General features: G+C 35.7%; 1 long non-coding RNA gene across 1 annotated transcript; it reads right to left on the bottom strand.

The window, feature by feature from the left end:
* Positions 1–2,724: 2,724 nt before the first annotated feature.
* LOC149771478 (uncharacterized) lies at positions 2,725–17,401 on the bottom strand. The gene is made up of 3 exons (XR_016418273.1): positions 17,271–17,401; positions 14,455–14,569; positions 2,725–2,892 (listed from the first exon to the last, which is right to left on the bottom strand). It is a non-coding gene; the product is annotated as an uncharacterized LOC149771478 (long non-coding RNA).
* Positions 17,402–19,311: the final 1,910 nt, after the last annotated feature.

Here is a 19,311-nt window from a genome sequence, read left to right as displayed (position 1 = left end):
TACCAAATAATTACTTCACCGTTCCGTCAGTTGTAGCTCACTTTGCAAGAGAGAAAAATTCGTGGAAGCCAACTCGATTTGAACTTCTCGAAGACGTACAATTAAGTTGTTGTGAATACGGACACGCAGATTGCGAGATACTAACTATAATTACAACAATGTTATTTCCGTTCATATAGCTGCGTGTTATCCAAGAAATTTTCTTGGATTGGGGGAGTGTACTGGATATTTTAAAAGATTTGGACACCCCACACACGAGATGACAGGAGTATCGATAAATGGACCATTACCTGATTTTGATCTAACCGGATTCGCTCGTATTGTATTATTCGAGTATGCTAAGCATATTATTTCCACACTTACATGGACGATTTTACTTCAAAATGGAAAATAAATTGCTGGATGGAATTACTAAAGTGCCACTCATGTACCTAATCGACGGTCAAAAGTAATAAATATCACGTTTGACCATTAGCGGAAGACTTTGTTATAACTGTTTATTTGCTGTCAGCCTTTCGTAGGCTTTCGTAGGCTGACAATCCGTGGGATACAAGGTTATTACATCCTATTTCATACAGCCGCTGTATGACAGTTCGCTCACACATATTGACAGGTCATTGAAATAAACGTAGACGTTTATAATTTCCACCCACTGCATGCTAAAAAGGCACAGACATACATTTATGTAATAATTATAACAATTAGGCAATTATTTAATCCCGAAATCGGCAAAGAAGAAACAAATACCAGAAATATCACTTGCATAAAATTGAAGGATACAGACAATGCGTCTTAATATTATCTTAAAGAGGAGATTCACTTTTGCAAAGATAACATTTTCAAATTTCAATTGTTGTTTTAAAGATACGTTAATCTAGTAATATGTACACTGATTAAAAGTTGAAAACAAACACGTGGAAACAAATGGTATGTCATTAATGTGGCTACCTTGGCTTTTTGCTCTAACTATTCAAGTTTTACTTATGGTCATAATTTAACGCAATTTCTGTTTTTAAACCAGTTTGAATCCTGGGGATATATGAAAGTACTATTCAATTTTATTAGGTGAGTGGTATTGAAGATTGTGATATGGCACAGTTTTACAGCAGACATTAGGGTCTAAAGGTGTAACTATTCAGTCGGCTTTTTCTTAAAGCATACACAAGTAAATAAGTAACATGAATAAACATTAACACTTTGTTTCAAGAAACATTATATAGGGAAAATAAAAGATAATATGGATAATTTAATAAAATGTTTGTTTTATTTTTCTTTCATTTACTTTAATATAAAAATCAGGAAAAGACAAATTGTATTGGAAACATTGATCAGCGGTTCAAGTTTCAATTGTTTAAGCAATTTAACCGTAGTATAATGTTCGTATGCAGTTTATTTACCTTTTCTCAAATATAGTTTAGTTTAATAATGCAATACCTCGAGAGTACCAAGGAAAGTAATAACATATACGTGCCACTACAATTACACAAATATCACTTTTTTCATCCTTTTTATTAATTTGCGTGTGGTCATTGAATGAATATATTTTCTCTTCAGATGCCACGCTTTTACTAATCTAAATTCTTTTATGTTTATTGAAAGAATATATTTTCTCTTTGATAACGTTTGTACTAATACACAGATTTTGGTCACATGATGAGAATAATTATCCGCCTGTTTCACCCCTATTCCATTCTATAAATGTATGTCTGATCATTGAATTTATATAGTTTTCTTCAAATATCACACATTCTTAGACTATCACACTCAATCTGGCCAACTTTTATGTGTTATTTGGGGAAAAACTTATTTTCCTTCAAATATCGCTTCAAGTAGTAGTGATTTAAGACGACTAACAAGGGACATTATTCTTTTCTGTATTAGAAACATTCAAAAGATATGTTGTCTCCTCTGATCTATATCAATCCTTGTTACTCCGATTATACCTACCTGCAAGAATGTCAAGCAATCAAGGCGTCCTCTGCCTTAGGTTGTCAGTTATTCGAATAAAGGAAATCTTCTCATTATGATTTTCCCATCCACACAGTCCGATAAATTAAGACGTACTCACGTCACCCATACACATGCATGTTGCGAAATTGTTCCCTGTTCTACAGTTGCAGCCAGCAAGCATAAAAATCGACCATACAATAAAACGTACCCGATGGTCGGGCCCAAAGTTAAAGTTCGCATCTCCAACAATGTGAAGTATTTCCTTGAATCTAGATGATTAGCGATTATTCGATTTATTCTTCTATATTTTTTAAATCGTGTATATTTTGTTTTGATTTTGCATCTTGAATAGATGTGCATATTATGTATGCAAATGTCTGACTACGTCTTGATCTTGATCCAATTTAAAGTTGTCTTAAACAATTAATGTGTCAGCACTGCAATAGTTTCTGTGGTTGATGCATGCAAAAGTATCATATAAATAAGACACCATATTGTCAAAACAGATATATATATATATATATATATATATATATATATATATATATATATATATATATATATATACCACATCCATTAAAAATAACATGGCCTTTGAAGTGTTGGTATAAAGCAACTCGATATACCAATAGTATTGGTATATCAAATTGTGATTTGCCCATGGCGTATGAATACGCATAATGAAGATGTTTTTATAGCTATTATACTCTCTAACCATGGATATGAATTTCTAATAATATTACATTTAAAAAGGAAAAAATAACAAAATAATGATTTTCTTGTAAAATATTTTATAGAAACTAACATTTTTATACAAAAAACCAACAATACTCAATTCAGGAAATAAATATTATTGAGCTCCACCCTGTGTCGTCTGCTGTCATCTCTGTCAACACTGCTATTTCAAGTCTCTCCCTCTGGCAAAAATCAAACACTGCAACTCTGTGGAAAAAAGAAAACAATGGCATCAGATAAGAAGCAAGATCAAGAAGCAACATTTAATCTACTAAACTGTGAGTTAATTGGAGAGTTTGATAGAGCCACAAAAACGTGCAGTCTATAAACAGCTACTCAAACATTAGTGAAAAACAACAACAGACGTACTCCAATTACCTGAGCAACACCTGCCACCAAAGTAATGATGATGTTAACCCCCACCCCCACAACAAAGAAATTTCCAACTGCACAGCTGCAGACTGCAGTATATCAAGTTCCCAAACATGTGATATTCAGCAGAATAAGATTCTCAACAGCCCATTCTACGGATCAAACATCACCGTACAAAATTTGTTTGTTATGAACCTAGCGGAAAACATGAACGAGATCCCTAACTGGGTCAACTTTCAACAGGCGAATTCTCAAACAGGGCCCACACAGCGGAAACGTAGAATTATTGAAAGTGACACTGACAGTCAGTAGGAATAGCGAAATATGGACATAAACCATATCAATGGAATGTGGTTAAGGTTAAATTGTTTAATTACCTATTTCATTATTGTGACGTTTCTGGCTCGAATGGTACGGTTGCTATCGATGCAAATTGCCGCCCTGTTACTGTTCATGACAACGAACGCTGCAAATTCAATGTGTGCATGCACAGTATTAAAAATATTTTGAATGTTAACTATCAGCCTTGTGTTTTCATTTTATTGATATTGCTAAAGGAAACATATATAAATTAATATGAATGAAGTGTACAGGAAATTATGAATAACTACAGAACTTATTTTTTTTAGAGCGTACATACATGCGAGGGGTTGTGAAGAGTTCACTCCCCTAAAGTGCGCTGTTTATGGCCGTCAGTTTTATCTCCCATATAAAATGAAAACTTTGATGTTGTATAAATAAAATATATTTATAGTATGTACGCTGTATCAATGATATACCACTCGTTGTATACATTTTTCATTAAAAGGAAACTCGGGCAAGCCTCGTTTCCTTTTAATGAAAAATGTATACATCTCGTGGTATATCATTGATACAGCGTACATACTATATTGTACTGATGACCTGGTCCCTTAGTATGTCCTTTGTTGTTTGATTATATGATGGTATCATGAGTATGCACAGTCTTTAGACGGTTTGATTGGAAGATGGTCAATATTTTATTGTTGCTATATCATTAAGAAAACATTAATGAGTTAGGATTATTGGGGGTCTGTCATGCTACTCGAATATTTTGTTCTTATTGAATATCAGTAACTTGCATCTGTCTGTCAGTAATATCTGGCATCAACATAAACAAGTCTTTCCGACACATGTTCAAGACAAATTCCACTCGTACATCTAGAATAATATTTCTTCATTTCCGGTTAAAATAAACAACAGTGAAATCTTTTAAACAATTTAACATACAATTCATTCCATCCATGTATCGGACCCGTACTCCCTCTCTCTCTCTCTCTCTCTCTCTCTCTCTTTCTCCGACTACCTCCGAAAGAACGTCATTTATCAGAGACGAGACCAGCAGGTGGTAGATTCTCCTGTTTCGATCTCACATTACATTCTCCCAAATACAACCCACTACAAATTACCGACGTAAATTTATCCCGTCACACATATAGGGAAAATACTGGGGGCTTTATGTAATCTGAACTAGCCTTTACTACGTTGTGTCATACATAAGTGCACTTCATTGAACAATGTATATTTTGACGTGAACTCGTGCTTACAAATCGTGATGATTTATAATACGTCACTTTACATAATTTATTTAATTTCATAATTATAATCCAATTTGGTTACTTACTCTGTCTAGCAAATGGATGATTCAAACAAATAGACACACGCTTACAGAGAGAGAGAGAGAGAGAGAGGGAGAATCACATGCACGGTGATATCATTTTTACAAGTCAGGAAAACAGTTTTCCAGACCTTGGGCAGCTTTGCACGTTAAGGTGCTCAAGCTCTATACTGGTAAAGATAAATAACTCCCGATGCCATGAATCTATCAAATGTAATGTTTCAGCTTGCAAAGAAATGTGTAGTACTGGTTTGTCGCTCTTTGTTTATACTGCAAGTGTAATTTGAGAAACAAACATACAGCGTTAAAACAAACACAAGTCTGCTTTTACTTTTGCTTTAATTCCTAAACATTATTAGTTCTTTGTTCTACTTTTCTATTCAAGAAAGGAAAATCACACTTCTCGATACATTTTTTGAAAGCAAAATCAACTAAACGTTTTTTTCCGGTTGCGTGTTGATTTATGTAATTCTGACCTACATCTATCTTACATTATGTACAATCAATATCATAACTGATCAACCCACCCCAACTCCCACTATGAAACAAATAATTTACTCAGGTCTCGTAATCTTCGTTAGTCTAGGATCGCAATGATAACGTATTAATTCGTGGTATCAACAAATTCGATTATAAAATCTACATTGTCATTATTATCCACGGAAATGGATGCGCCATTTGTAAAGAAAGTTGAACATTCTACATTCAGCAATATTGAAAGGCTTTTTTTTTTTTTATCTTATCATAAAATAGTAATTCTTAAGCTTTTGCAGCCCCGCGGTTTGAAAAATAAAGGTAATTGCAGGAAGAAGACTTTTGGTGTTAGCATGTAATCCAACAATACTGCTGGAATTCGTAAATTGACATTTACTAAAAACATCTTCATAATACATATAACATAATAATATCTTTAATTTTCCTCACGTATGTCATACTTAATCCATTTATAGCTATTATTTGTTACACATATTTAATCCTTTATTATTATGTGAATATTCGTTATCCAATCTGTACGAATTATTGTCACGGAACTGTGTATATTTAATGTTGATATATTATATCAGGAATAAAATATATTCGGGTTTCTTTTATGCGCATAGCGTTACAGATAGTGGTTTATGTACATCGTACATTATTTCAATGTTATGAATCGGTTCACTCCGTGCTGCACGATACATGTTCGTAAGATGAGAAAACAGATGTATTTTGAGCGATCTGGTGCATAGGAAGATATTGATTATCTCGAGTTGAGGGACCAAACCTTCGACACCAACCAGTCTACAGCGATTAAAGGGGTTTTATAGAGCCTTAAGCACACTGAGATGGGCGAAACATTCATGGTGTCTCCCTGACCATCCAAAAGAGGGTAGGACGGAAGATATCTTGTTGTAGTCAAAAGTGTGCCACAAATTATATGTTTCAATTTTCTAAGGTATCATTGTCACTATTGGAGTGAAAATCATCTATCAATATTTGATTGAAAATCACCATTCATTATTTGTTTGAAAATCATCTATCGCTATTTGAGGGAAATTCAACATTATCATTTATGTGAAAATCAACATTATTGTTTGAGCGAAAACCTGATCATATCATTATCTGAGTGAGTAATCATTCTGTATTTTTGTGTTTCATTCCTGATTTAATGTCTAATCATTGATCATATGTTGTTAAAGATACGTCAATTATATTCATGCACTCTTGTTCATTTTTCGGTTTCTATTACGCGTTATAATTATTTCAGTTAGGAACACTGTAACTTTTTATATCAGATGTTTAACACGGTGCGCACAATCGTATTAGATCCATTGTTGGGATTTATGCGCACGAGTTTGATATCATAATTTACTATCTTCATTACATATAAATGGACGTCTTTCTCAAATAATCGCTCTTCGTATCTTCACTATAATCACACCGAACCCGGATTATCCTGCAGCAATTATTAACAACATGACAAGATTCGTTCAAATCAGGAAGAGCTTCCTCCAGTACACTAACACATAGGAAAATACCTTAAAATAAACTAGGAATAACATTGGCAGGAGAGATATATTTAGGTACAATCGTTTACCAGTTCCGAAAAAGCAAAAAACAAACTTGAAGCCATGTTTAAAGTCGCATGTTAAGACAACCTCGTTCTACATCATTCATGGGATATAACTCAAAAGGCACTGAGGCTGCAGTTAAATGTACCTCTCATTAGTAGACCGCTATAAAGGTTGAAAGGTCAAAGCCACTCCGAGATTTTAGGCCCCTAGTCCCTAGCTGTATTTAAATTTGGAAATTAATCGAATACCAAACCAAGGCAATCTAATTTAGTATATAAAAAATATTTTAAAGGCATCTAAGTACACAACTGGTGAAAACCAAGGCCCATTTGGGGTCTCCTGCGCCTCTCTGATTAGGCCTGCCTGTAACTAGGCTTATATTATTAGCAGTAGGAATATAATATCAGGTACAAAATACTAATGGGAATAAAGGTATCTTATCAAATTTCTTTAAATCCTAAGCATTATTAACTCATTTTTCAATCTTGGCGTTGAGCCAAAGGCACACTGCGAAATGATTTATTTGAAAGTTAAAATGAGTGACCAAGAACATGACTGACACACCCATTCGCAGCCACCAGAGTGAAACAAAATTTGCACTATGCTGGGTACGCAACGACTAGGCATTTATTCCTCACTTTAAGGTAAAATGTTAATGTGGGAATCTCAGTCTTGATCTATATTATCATATTTTTTTGCCACCTGTGAAAATGTTTAGAAATATAGACGCTGTCGTTTTGTGCACATCCAACAACAGGACAGCAAAATAACATTAATGGCCGTAATAACGCTACTGGTATTAACAAGCAATCCAATACTGACGTTTGAATTAAGAAATAAAAATTTGCAGAGAAAAACATTAATGCGTAATTTTCTTGTTTATAGTGGCTTTTTTTTTTTGGCGAAGAAGCCTTCTTTGAATTTCCAGAAGACATTAAAAAATGGCAAATTTTAATAACGTAAAATAAATTGTGCTCATATTTTCGGAATGAATCATTTTAACACGTGTCAACAAAACGCAACAGAATACTATTTATTTTAATAGGATGATGCTATTTAATCAAGACGCCCAAGTCGGGCATATATCTCTCTGCTACTCTTGCCAGGATAATAGCCAAAATGCATGAGCAGTTAGAAAAGAAATCTGTGCTAGCATATATCCCAATGATCTTGATCGTAAGTATTTAATGGGGCCTATTTAGCGACAATGGAAATTCGAATCAAAAAGGTCGTGGGGCTGTTTAGCGACAGTGGGAATTTAACATGGCTAAAACCCCTGGGGCTGTTTAGCAACAACATGAATTTAAAATGAGGAATATTGAGTCCGTATACGGACAAGGGAAAGTTAGGTTTGTTTAGGCACAATATGAATGGAACAGGTGCAGTGACGTCATAGTACTGGACATTGGCGACAATGATGCAAATGGCTGACCTCAATCGTTTATATAAAAAACAAACATCGCCTGGCGGAGCGGAACATAACACTGGATAGACAGGGGTATATCACACAAACATGACAAAGGCACAAACATAACACAAACAAAAACACAAATAAATAAACACAAATACGGCAAAAAAGTAAAAATCATTTCGAGACAGTGGAGTGGCCCTGAAAACGGCCTTTTGAGTTTCTTCCAGTTTTCATTTTCTTCCCTTCCTGCACCAGCTTCTCAATTTTTCCACAACATTTTATTGATTTCTTCTTCTCATTATTTTCCTTCTCCTATTTCTCCTTCTTCTCCTTCTCCTCTTTCTTTATTCCACTACTCATTCTCCTCTTCCTTTTCTATCTTTTCGTTCCAGGTTCTCACTTGTATTCAATCTGTTTCAGCTTCATTCTCTTCTTTTATTATTTGGTTTCAATGACTTTTCCTCTCTTCAAATTATTGATCTACATACATGTGATTTGTGTTGTGTGATTTGGATTTTTAACGTAACCTTAACAAGTTTTCAGTCATATTGCTACGATGTCTACAATGTGGCAGTTTTTAGTGATGTCTAGCACTGGTGCATCATGCCGCAGGCATGTAGCATGATGTCCCACCCAGTCACATTATCCTGACACCAGGCCGACCAGTCCTAACACTGACCTCTTAATGGTGAACGCCAAGCTAGGAGCTGTTAGTACCATTTTTATAAGTCTTTGATGATCTACATACAGAAACTATGAGGTCTATAAGCCACAAATTGCATTGCGACCAACATTTCCTCCACTATACCAAGGATATCTACCACATATTGCAATTGATCATATCCTCCAAATGGTTGTTTGCCATTATCTATTCAATGTTGAATGGTGCAAATGATGAAAGCTGCACTTTATGTCTCAAGCACGGACATGATTGAAAACATCCCCTATTACGAGCTATCCATATTACCTACCCAAAAATCCTCAAGGACGAGGGTGCTAACCTAACATAAACTTGTAAAGAACATAGTCATATCTTTTTTTTTTTTTTCTTTAGGGATAATTTTTCTGTTAAGGAGAACATAAGCACAGAAACACACATACACACAAACGTACGAGGGTAGACAAACACATACACACAAACACACAAATGTACGAGGGCAGACACACACATACAGACTCACTCACACTTAAATATCAGTAAAGGAGTTGAGATTTATAGTCACACTGCTCTATACTCATACAAAGTGGTAACTTGCATAGTGTCTCTTTTCTGCAGATCTGGTTAGTCCTAAGAAGGGCTGGCTTTTTGTAACTTCAGATGCACCCAGTTAATGATTGCATCTTCCAAGTCTGGTACCACAGAAACGACGATGACTCCAGTCCTGTTCCTAATTCACAATTGTGGTTAGGAGCACAGAGGCCTCTCGAGTGGCTTCAGAACCCCAATCTTCAGTTTCTGGGATTCTGAAGATTTGTCCCCTGTTTCTTCTACTTCTATGCCACACCCGGGGGTACTGTTCATGTCGTGTCTCTCGCTATCTCTCCAGCTCCTCATCCCAGGTTTCTGTTTGGGAGACAGCGGCTCATGGTGCTGGTACTGGTAGTAGTGAATGTGGTTGTTGTTGACTGTGTTGCTGTTGCGGATGTGGTACTAGTAGTGACTGTAGAGATGTCCTGACCTCAGGCTTGGTCGCACACAGAGGCTACAGTATGACGTGAGGCAGAATCGTTCTTTTCATCTCCCTCTCATCTTCCTTCTTCTATTCCTCTTCTTCTTCTCCTATTATTGCACTTTCTGGAATAGCCTCCACGGCTAGCTCGTCCAGGAGGCACCTGGATACTCCATGTGTATCTGAAGTTCTTGTATTTTTTGAAATTTTGCTCATTTTGTCACTGTTGACAGGTCACCGACGATTAGCTATACTGTTACGTAAGTTGGATTTAGGTCACATTCGCCCACTATGGTATGTGAGACCTGTTAATTCCACCAAATAGGGCTGATTAATATTTTAGATAGGGGTGGAATAGTGTCGCGTCCCCCAACGCTCTAATGCACACACACCGTGTGCTAATTAATTGATTTGTCCGTTTTCGAGACATTAATGTCCCACGGGACATGTGGTGAGTGGGAATAGACCTCAATCGCTCACACAGGTACAAGATGTCCAGCAGTGGAAAGGTGGGTAGGACTTTTTATTAGGAAGGTACTGTACATCAGAGATCTCTTATTATTTAACTGCTTTTTCAAAAGGTAAATTGTTTCTAGCCGTATTTATAATTTCGAAAAATATATGTGCTGTTTGTAGTGGCATGCTTGATATACCTAATATATTTTATTGAGAGTTTATTTAATGAATTAATAATTAGGGAAACCTATTGAAAATGTAATGTTTTCCGCATTGTGTTCTATATATTGATTAATTAGCTTGGGTACCACATTCCGTGGCTAAACCTGATGGCAATGGGTTTTTAGCCACCTTACAAAGCTAATCTGGGGTCTAACACTATGCAAAGTAAGTTAGTTAGTCGAATTGTGGAGCTGGTCCTGAAGGCTGGGGTTTAAGCCACCTTATAATAACTATGTTTAGAGGGCCAGTTTTGTTTGCTTATGTTTTAACTATCCACTATATCACGATATGTAGAAGAAAGAAGGAAGGAATTGTTAGTTATTGTACTTCGGAGGTGTTGGGATGCATTGGCTGCCGACATTCTAGGCATACTTGCAGTCGCATTGCATTGTCTAACAAAACACAATCTTAACTGCGCCTGCAATGTTGTAGTAGGTAAAAGTTGCATGTGTAGCATCGGCAAGCGCACAGGCTGGAACTACCACAACATAGGTGTTATTATATATGCCAACTAAGCAGCCACTTCCCCACCCTGACAAAAGTTCATAAAGGGGTCCAGTAAATTCATAGCAGCCTGTATGGAAGCGGCATCAATTATATGATTCATTGTGGGAGGGCTTTTCGTCTCAATTTTGAGTTTGGTTTTGAAGGTGATACGGGTAAGTAAATTATAAAATGTATACATCTATACAGTGGTATCAATTATTATATTGCATAGCTTATTGAGATGGCATTAGCTTTTTCCTACTCTATCTATCCCTGTGAGCAAAATTAGTATAGATTCGTTAGTTAGCTTTGGGTTTGGGTTGTTCTGATATAACAATTCAGGATAGAAGTAGGAAGAGCCTATGTTCTTAAGAGGACTGATTAGTTTTTTTCCCTTGGTGTTTTGTATCTAGGGCAAATATTGAATACGTGTTGCATATCCTCAGTATTGGGGCAATAGGGACAGTAGGTTCCTCTCTCTATATTAAGTTCAATGTACTTCCCCATATTGCCACCTAGCAACGTGTTTCCAGTTTAAATCATATTAATGACTCGTTTATCGTGCCTTTTGAATCTTGTTGGCACGTTGGTTTTGAGTCTTAGTATTTTTTGTATTGAATTCAGCGTACGTCCTTTGCAGCACGAATCCCACTCAGTTGGCCATTGTGAAATGATTGTTTTGTATATCATTCTCTATATCTCAGGGATCCTGTACTGAGTATCATGGGGATTTGGGTCATTAAGCTTGGTTTTTGCCGCCAAGTCGGTTTTGTCATTGCCGGGTCTGTTAATATGGAATTTCCCCCACATGAATTCCATAATTTGATCCTATTTCTTCGTGTTTTAAGAAGCAACTTTGTTTCTTTTAGGAGGTTTTCTCGCAGCTTTGAGTTTCAGGTTTCTAGGGATGTTGTGAAATTTTTGGTTTTTTGCCACTTTTGTAGCCTCACATATGCCCAAAATTCTTCTGCGTATATAGAACAATTATCCGGGAGTCTATTTTATAATTCCTTATCTAACTACGGGAGAACTATGGCTGCAGCAGTTTCTGTCTGGGTATTTTCTTTCTATCCATTGTGTAGATTTTGACAAATTCCTTATAGTAGTTGGCAATCATTGCTAGAATTTTGGATATTATCTCCAGTGGCTGGTCTTGTTTGTAGCCAAAGGTTGTTGCTATGTGTGTGTGTGTGTGTGTGTGTGTGTGTGCACCCAGATTAAATGCGTTGTGGTCACCGATCCAAAGTATTGTAAAGTGAAGTGTCGTTATGGCCACAATTTACATTGTGGACAGCAAAAGGTGGTGTCCATTAGGTTCACACACCGATAAATTATTACACTCGTTCATGTAAATGATGGTAGTAGCAAACGTACAAACCGATGTTATGAGCTATTTCCCGCCATTAGTGTGTATATTTCCACGTTCCCATTCAGCAGCCAGTGTGTGTGAACTCACCGCATGTAAACATAGTGTGGTACTCGCATATCAGTGCCATTGGATACTGCGATAGCTCTCTTCCTACTGGTTATTCTCGCCTAGCGCGTTAGCAAGATATCACATATTATATCTGCAGTAGCAGCTGGAGAGAAATGTCAAAAGGTAAGAATCAGCTTTTTAACTTTTATGGAATTAGATGCAATAGTCTCCTATTTCGTTCAGTGTTTAATGTTGAGTGTAAATTTAGCGCTAATAAAGGGAATAACTAACAACGCTGTCCGATGTTTTTGGTAAGTCTTCTAACATAAAAAGGAACCAAAAAATGTTGATAATACGTTCTTCCATTTCAGAACAATGACTTGTAAACATGTTTATCACTTCTAAAAATGATAAATAATGTTTATGAAAAGTATTTTGAAGTTCCTGTAAATAAAATGGAACGCTGAATATTCCAAAATGCTTGGCATCTAGTTTAAACGTAGTTTCAGCCTGAACGACAAAATAAACTTTTTTGTGTATATGTTACTTATGATCATGTCATACTGCGCAACAATAAACGCTTAAATGACACCATGTGAAAAATAAAGGAAATATTATTGATCGTTGCAATTTGCCTCTAAAGGTGATATTAATATACTTTGATCATGGTCTAGACGTGACGTATTGCCTTCTCTGTAGCCTTACACAGAAGCTTTTTAGGCTCAACGTCTCCTATATGGTATCACGGTACCAATTGTTTTTCCATATACCTCAATGCTAATGTTTTGTGAAATAAATATACTTTCTGTCCTACTTGGGCATGCATGTCACACACTGTCATATAGAACAATGCTAGATTGTCAATTTGACAATGACATAACCAGGTACTCCATTGCATTTAAGAGAGATAACTCTACTGGAACTAGACAGGGGTAAGAGTTATCTAGTCACAACAAGCACATTTTCAGCCATGTGTACCATATTTTAAAAAAATCATAAAAAATACAAAATATGATCTAGATAGAAATTAACACAAACTCACATGTTGCCAAGAGGCTCAACATTTTTTTAAGCCAAACAGAAAGTACAACTCTTACATAATGCACCAATCACAGCTAGTGTTGTTCTTTAATTCTGAATACAATGTTCCATACACCTTAAGCTCCGCCCACCTGGACTTGCGCAATTGGTACCGTTATACCTATAGCAAACCTTAATTTTTCCAATAATCTGTGAAATAGTTTGGGACTGTATAAGTAACAAATATACTTAGTCTCACTTGTGAAAAACAATTTGATGAGGTACTAGCCTATGTCTTATATGAATGTGTATAGAAATGTCATTGAGCTGTTTGAACTATTGTTTTCATACTTTTGCTTCACCATCAAAATCATCTTTTGAAATAAAATGAATTCTTTCAACTATGACTTGTATCTTATTCCTATCAGCACTTATTGAACTTCACATAGGTGATATGGGATAAATCACATTATGTCATATTATGTAATAACTAGGTCAAAGGTCAATGTACCAAATAGTATGTACCTGTCCTATTTCAAAATGTACAATTCACCTAAAAGAAAGGGATTTATATTTGTTTGGTAGGTGCAGAACTTAACATCAGAGACAGGTGGACATGACCCAATCTTATTATAAAGTATAAGCTTTGACCACATTACACTATCTGCAGATACAAGAAGTCACTAACAACCAGTCCTCACACAAAGGTCCACCTACCCATCCTCTTTGTAACACAAATAGTAAGCTTTCCTCCTTTGTAATGTGAACAAAATTGTTTCAATAAGCCAATCAGTCACCAAATATAGTAAATCACAGCCTCTAAGTGGTTATGTTGGATTGGGGGGTGAACTTAGGGGAATAAAATACAGAAAAATGCCAAATATAAACACTAAGTATAGCACATCAAATGGAGTTAAAAACAGGAGGAAAGTGTTTATCTAAAAGGGAGAGGTAGCTTATGATAAAAGAATTAAAGGAGGCAAAGTCAGCAATGCTGAAAATGAGAAGTGAAAGTTTGATGACCTTACCTTGGACAAATATATGGGGCAGGGCCCAACAGGTCCAAGGACAGCCCAATGGCAACTGTGCTATAACATCCCTTACAGGTACCCAAATTTCAAGTGAAGTTGTGTTCATTTCCATCTAATATGAAAGGGCGAACAATTTAGATAATATAGATACATATAAAGTATATTTCTTCTACATGAGAATTTAATAATAATTGGCATAAGATAGAGAGAAACTTATCTCAGATCCAAACAGAAGATATCTTATCAGTTTTCAAACTTGTAAACTTTACTGTGAGAAATTATTAAATTGCTTCTACTTACATTTGCATCAAGATAGAGGGCTAATATAATACTTCACAAATCTTCACTTTATTTTCATAACCAGTTACTGAAAATGTGAGATTTTATTTCCTTAAAATGTTATGACTGGTGTAAGGGAGATAACTGAATGATATACATAAGGTGTGGTAACCTCTAATACAGTATCCATGTAATATAGATGAGTTCATCAACAACCTGTATTAACTTCATTGCAATTAAATTATCTCAAAACACATTACTGATAAAGTGAGAACCTAACATTTAGACTCCTATATTTAGTGGAGACCTCAAGAGTCATGTAATTTTAATTTCTAAGATGACGCAGCTCTTTCATATCACATAGTTCATATTTTCTACAATGCCAGCATGTAGAGTGCAGCCTTCCATAACCATGCAGATATCATCTTATGCCAATTTGGATTCTTGCGATGAGATGCAAAGTTTCAAGAACAGTGTAGATTTGAATGGAATGAATATGCACTGTGTGACTAAAATGGTTATCATTCTGTAATGTTGGACCAAACATGGAAATTCCACAAGAGCAGCTTGACACAAAGAAATAGGATTAATTGAAAGTCAATAGTAGATTATAATTGGGCTTATACAAGTGCCAATGGGAAATGCTGACTTAAGGAAACTGTTCTTGTTTGTTGGTATTCACTGCTACTTCAACAAAAGGGAATGCAAGAGAACTGAACTAACTACATGAACAATTTCAAAGCAGGAAAGTGTAAAAAAAAGGACAATTAGAGCAGGACAATTCAAATCAAAGTGGGAAGAAATACCATATCCTTAATAAATTACCTAAAAATTACTCATGCCAGAACATCCCACATGGTACAAGTGATCTATCTACAAGTGTACTTAGAGTGTTCTCTATCCTGGTTTATGGCATGCCTTACAAGAACAAGATAGCTGTTTTTGTACACATGATTTTTCATCTTTTGCAGGTAAAATAGCCAATATTTGGCCAAAATCAATTATATTATGTTTACATAACTTATTTTGTTGCATGCATTCCAATCTAGGAGGTAACAGCACATACATAAAGGCATCAGGTAACACAAGCCTATATCTATCATAGCTATAGTTATCAAAAGTCCCCATCCAAAGCCAACTTGTGCTATTTTCTGAAGATTTCATACATTTTATTCTTAAAGAACTTTCAATATTTGGCCAAAACTGTTCAGTACACATTTGTTTTCCTACATCAAACTAGTATAGTTCATAAATGCCGCCCACATGTATGCGTTTCTATGGATACACTGTGAGGCTATTCTTTCCTTTAGGTATCACGGTACCAATTGTTTTTCCATATACCTCAATGCTAATGTTTTGTGAAATAAATATACTTTCTGTCCTACTTGGGCATGCATGTCACACACTGTCATATAGAACAATGCTAGATTGTCAATTTGACAATGACATAACCAGGTACTCCATTGCATTTAAGAGAGATAACTCTACTGGAACTAGACAGGGGTAAGAGTTATCTAGTCACAACAAGCACATTTTCAGCCATGTGTACCATATTTTAAAAAAATCATAAAAAATACAAAATATGATCTAGATAGAAATTAACACAAACTCACATGTTGCCAAGAGGCTCAACATTTTTTTAAGCCAAACAGAAAGTACAACTCTTACATAATGCACCAATCACAGCTAGTGTTGTTCTTTAATTCTGAATACAATGTTCCATACACCTTAAGCTCCGCCCACCTGGACTTGCGCAATTGGTACCGTTATACCATATATCGTGTTTCGTATAAATAAACACTTGCATATGGGTTTTATTTTAATATGAGTATAGTGGTACAAGTCAGAGCAGATGATAAACACGTTTAAGGTACTGTCTGGTTCGGGCAAATTAGTATGATAAATGACATACAAGCTGCATAAAGTTCTCCAACTATAGGACTACAAAAGACACAAACAAAAACGGCATTTGATACGTAATAATTTCACGATATTTTGGTAACTTTCTTCTGAGAGTAAGTATATTCATCATCAAATTAGCTTAGATACACGATTATTTTACATTTAAAGCAATTATTCAAATTGCCATTGTATGATATATTTACTCACATTCTCGTATTAAAAGTTCCAGGTTTCCTTCTGGTACTCTATAGGTTGCAAACAATTCATGTCTTTAATTAATCTTACTCTGCATAATTGTTTTACAACATTCTTCACTGTATTCATTACTTAAAAACTCCGATAATCAGACGTCCGGGGTCCCTCTTAATTTTAGTTCGAGTCAATCCTGTTTTCAAAGTGAGGTGCCCGTCGGGCTTTTCAAAAGATAAAAAAAAATATTGCCTCATGAAACTTTGATCGCGGTAATGAAATGAGTTGATGTACATTCAAGATGTTGGCATACATTCAATAACCTAAATCATATTATCACTGTCGTACGTGAAATTCAGATATGTTTATATTCCCAAACCCCGACATATTGATGTTTTAAGGAAACACAATTTTCAGTAATCGTAAAGAAACAAAAAACATACCTGTCACGTGTTTTATGTATAAACGGTAATGTATAATGACTGGAACCGATATCAAACTATACCGCTGGCAGTTTAAATATCGGCAATTAAAGCACAATGCGTCAGGTATAAAATCAAAGTTTCAGATTAACTGGCTCACAATAACTAGGGAGATGTGTTGAAGGTTTTAGTGGGTGAATCCATTATGCAATTTTGCATAGGTAGGATCAGGAAGTGAAACAAACCATTATAGGTAGATGAAAGAAATGGTTGATGCGTAAGAAAGTACACAAAATTATTACATATTATTACCATGAATAAGAATGTTTAGGAAGCTATCTATTATATATTTACAAGTTTGTGAACAGAGGCAACGTTTCCTTGAAGTCGGATTGTAGAGCATATATATATATATATATATATATATATATGAATATATATAGAGAGAGAGAGAGAGAGAGAGAGAGAGAGAGAGAGAGAGAATGAAAAGCTTGATCATTTCAGTTATCGTAGCTTTGTTAAAGTGCAATACATTTCGTGTGCACATTTGTATTCGTCTTCTATCTGTAGCAACGTTGTGTGACATTATTAAAAATGGGGAAATGTTTGGCTTGTGGAAATTGTGTTGCGGCATACCTGTCAACCTTTTAAAAGCCTAATAGGGAGAATATCAAATAAAATATCTAGATTTTGACCTAAAATGGGGAGGTTTTTACGCGGCATTTTCTAAGTGCCGGTTTCATTAATGTTGACTGACCGTCCAGGTCCAAAAAAGGTGAAATTTTCAATGGACGTTTCAGAGGCGCCCGCAGAACCGTTTCGGTTTTGGGGTAAGGACACGTAGTGATCAGCAAACAAAACATGTTTAAAGGTGAAATATGGGGAGGCGACTATTTCCCTCCTTCCTCCCCCATGTGCAAACGTCCATGGGACGCACCATTTCTCCATGTGAAAGGACATTTTCTCCCCCAGGCAGCTGGATGATCCATTTTCGAATAATAAAGCTTCCTACCAAAATGAAAATTATAAGGTCAATAACGTCAAAGCGAAGCTTCTAACAGACCGAGAGTTTCTCTAATTGGATGAGTTTATTTGTTACTTTATCATTGTGGTATGTTTTCAGATTTGTATGTGTGCTTTTGTTTTTACTTTTCGGATACTCAATTTCGTTCGCACCCTCCCTGCTGCTATCAATGTATGAGTAATTAAATCATTGTACGCCAATAATGGAATCTCGCAAAGCTAGACTTGAGGCAATTAAGAAATATATCCCTGTTCGTGATGCTGTAAAAGAAAAACAACGAGATCTTCAAGAGTCTCAGGTGGAATTTGCAGAAGGTACAGCATTGTTATTTAAAGCAACTGTCGAACCAACATTTTTCTTTGTACAGCAACTGAGGCAGCTCAAAAAGCTCTAGAGATATTACCTGTTGATATTGTTGGCAATCTTCAGGCAGCTCAACCACCACCCCAACAACCTCCTCAACCACCACCTGAAGTTCAACCACAACCTCTGCCAAGAGTTAGAATTAACATTACATATAAATTTACGCCCGAAGGTATGGCCTCTATCTATGACCCTGACCTAACAATGAATAAGAGTTCATTTTAGTGGGGTAATTTGTAAATATATCTCTATTTATGGTCTTCTTAGATCTTAACGATTATTACTTTGATTACAGATTATCGGTGGGGTGAAAATATTTCTCAAAACTAGTAGCTTTTCATTTTTGTTAGGAGCAGACTTTATAATGTATATTCGTGGCAAAACTTGATGGTAGCATAGACTGATTTCATAAAATGAACTCTCCCTAATTTCTTAGCATAAGGAAGTCCCTTGATATTTTCAGGTACCGGTATTTATTAATATTCGGTATGGTAAAGCTGACTGACGGTTCATGCAATTTGTAAAGCAAGAGAGACCAAACCAATATGAAATTAGGGTCTAGTGAGTGTTTGGATGTTGGTTTATTGGATAAATTTGTATGCTGCAGGTGTGCGGTTAAGAACCCTAAAAGATGGAAATAACGGAAACAGTTACATCAAGCCAGACTAACAGAAG

This window comes from Sinohyriopsis cumingii, unplaced genomic scaffold (genome assembly GCF_028554795.1).
Source record: "Sinohyriopsis cumingii isolate HCF-2022 unplaced genomic scaffold, ASM2855479v2 utg001825l, whole genome shotgun sequence".
NCBI classification, from domain to species: domain Eukaryota; kingdom Metazoa; phylum Mollusca; class Bivalvia; order Unionida; family Unionidae; genus Sinohyriopsis; species Sinohyriopsis cumingii.
The sequence above is the reverse complement of the archived record's forward strand: the minus strand, read 5'-3'. Positions and strand labels throughout refer to the sequence as shown.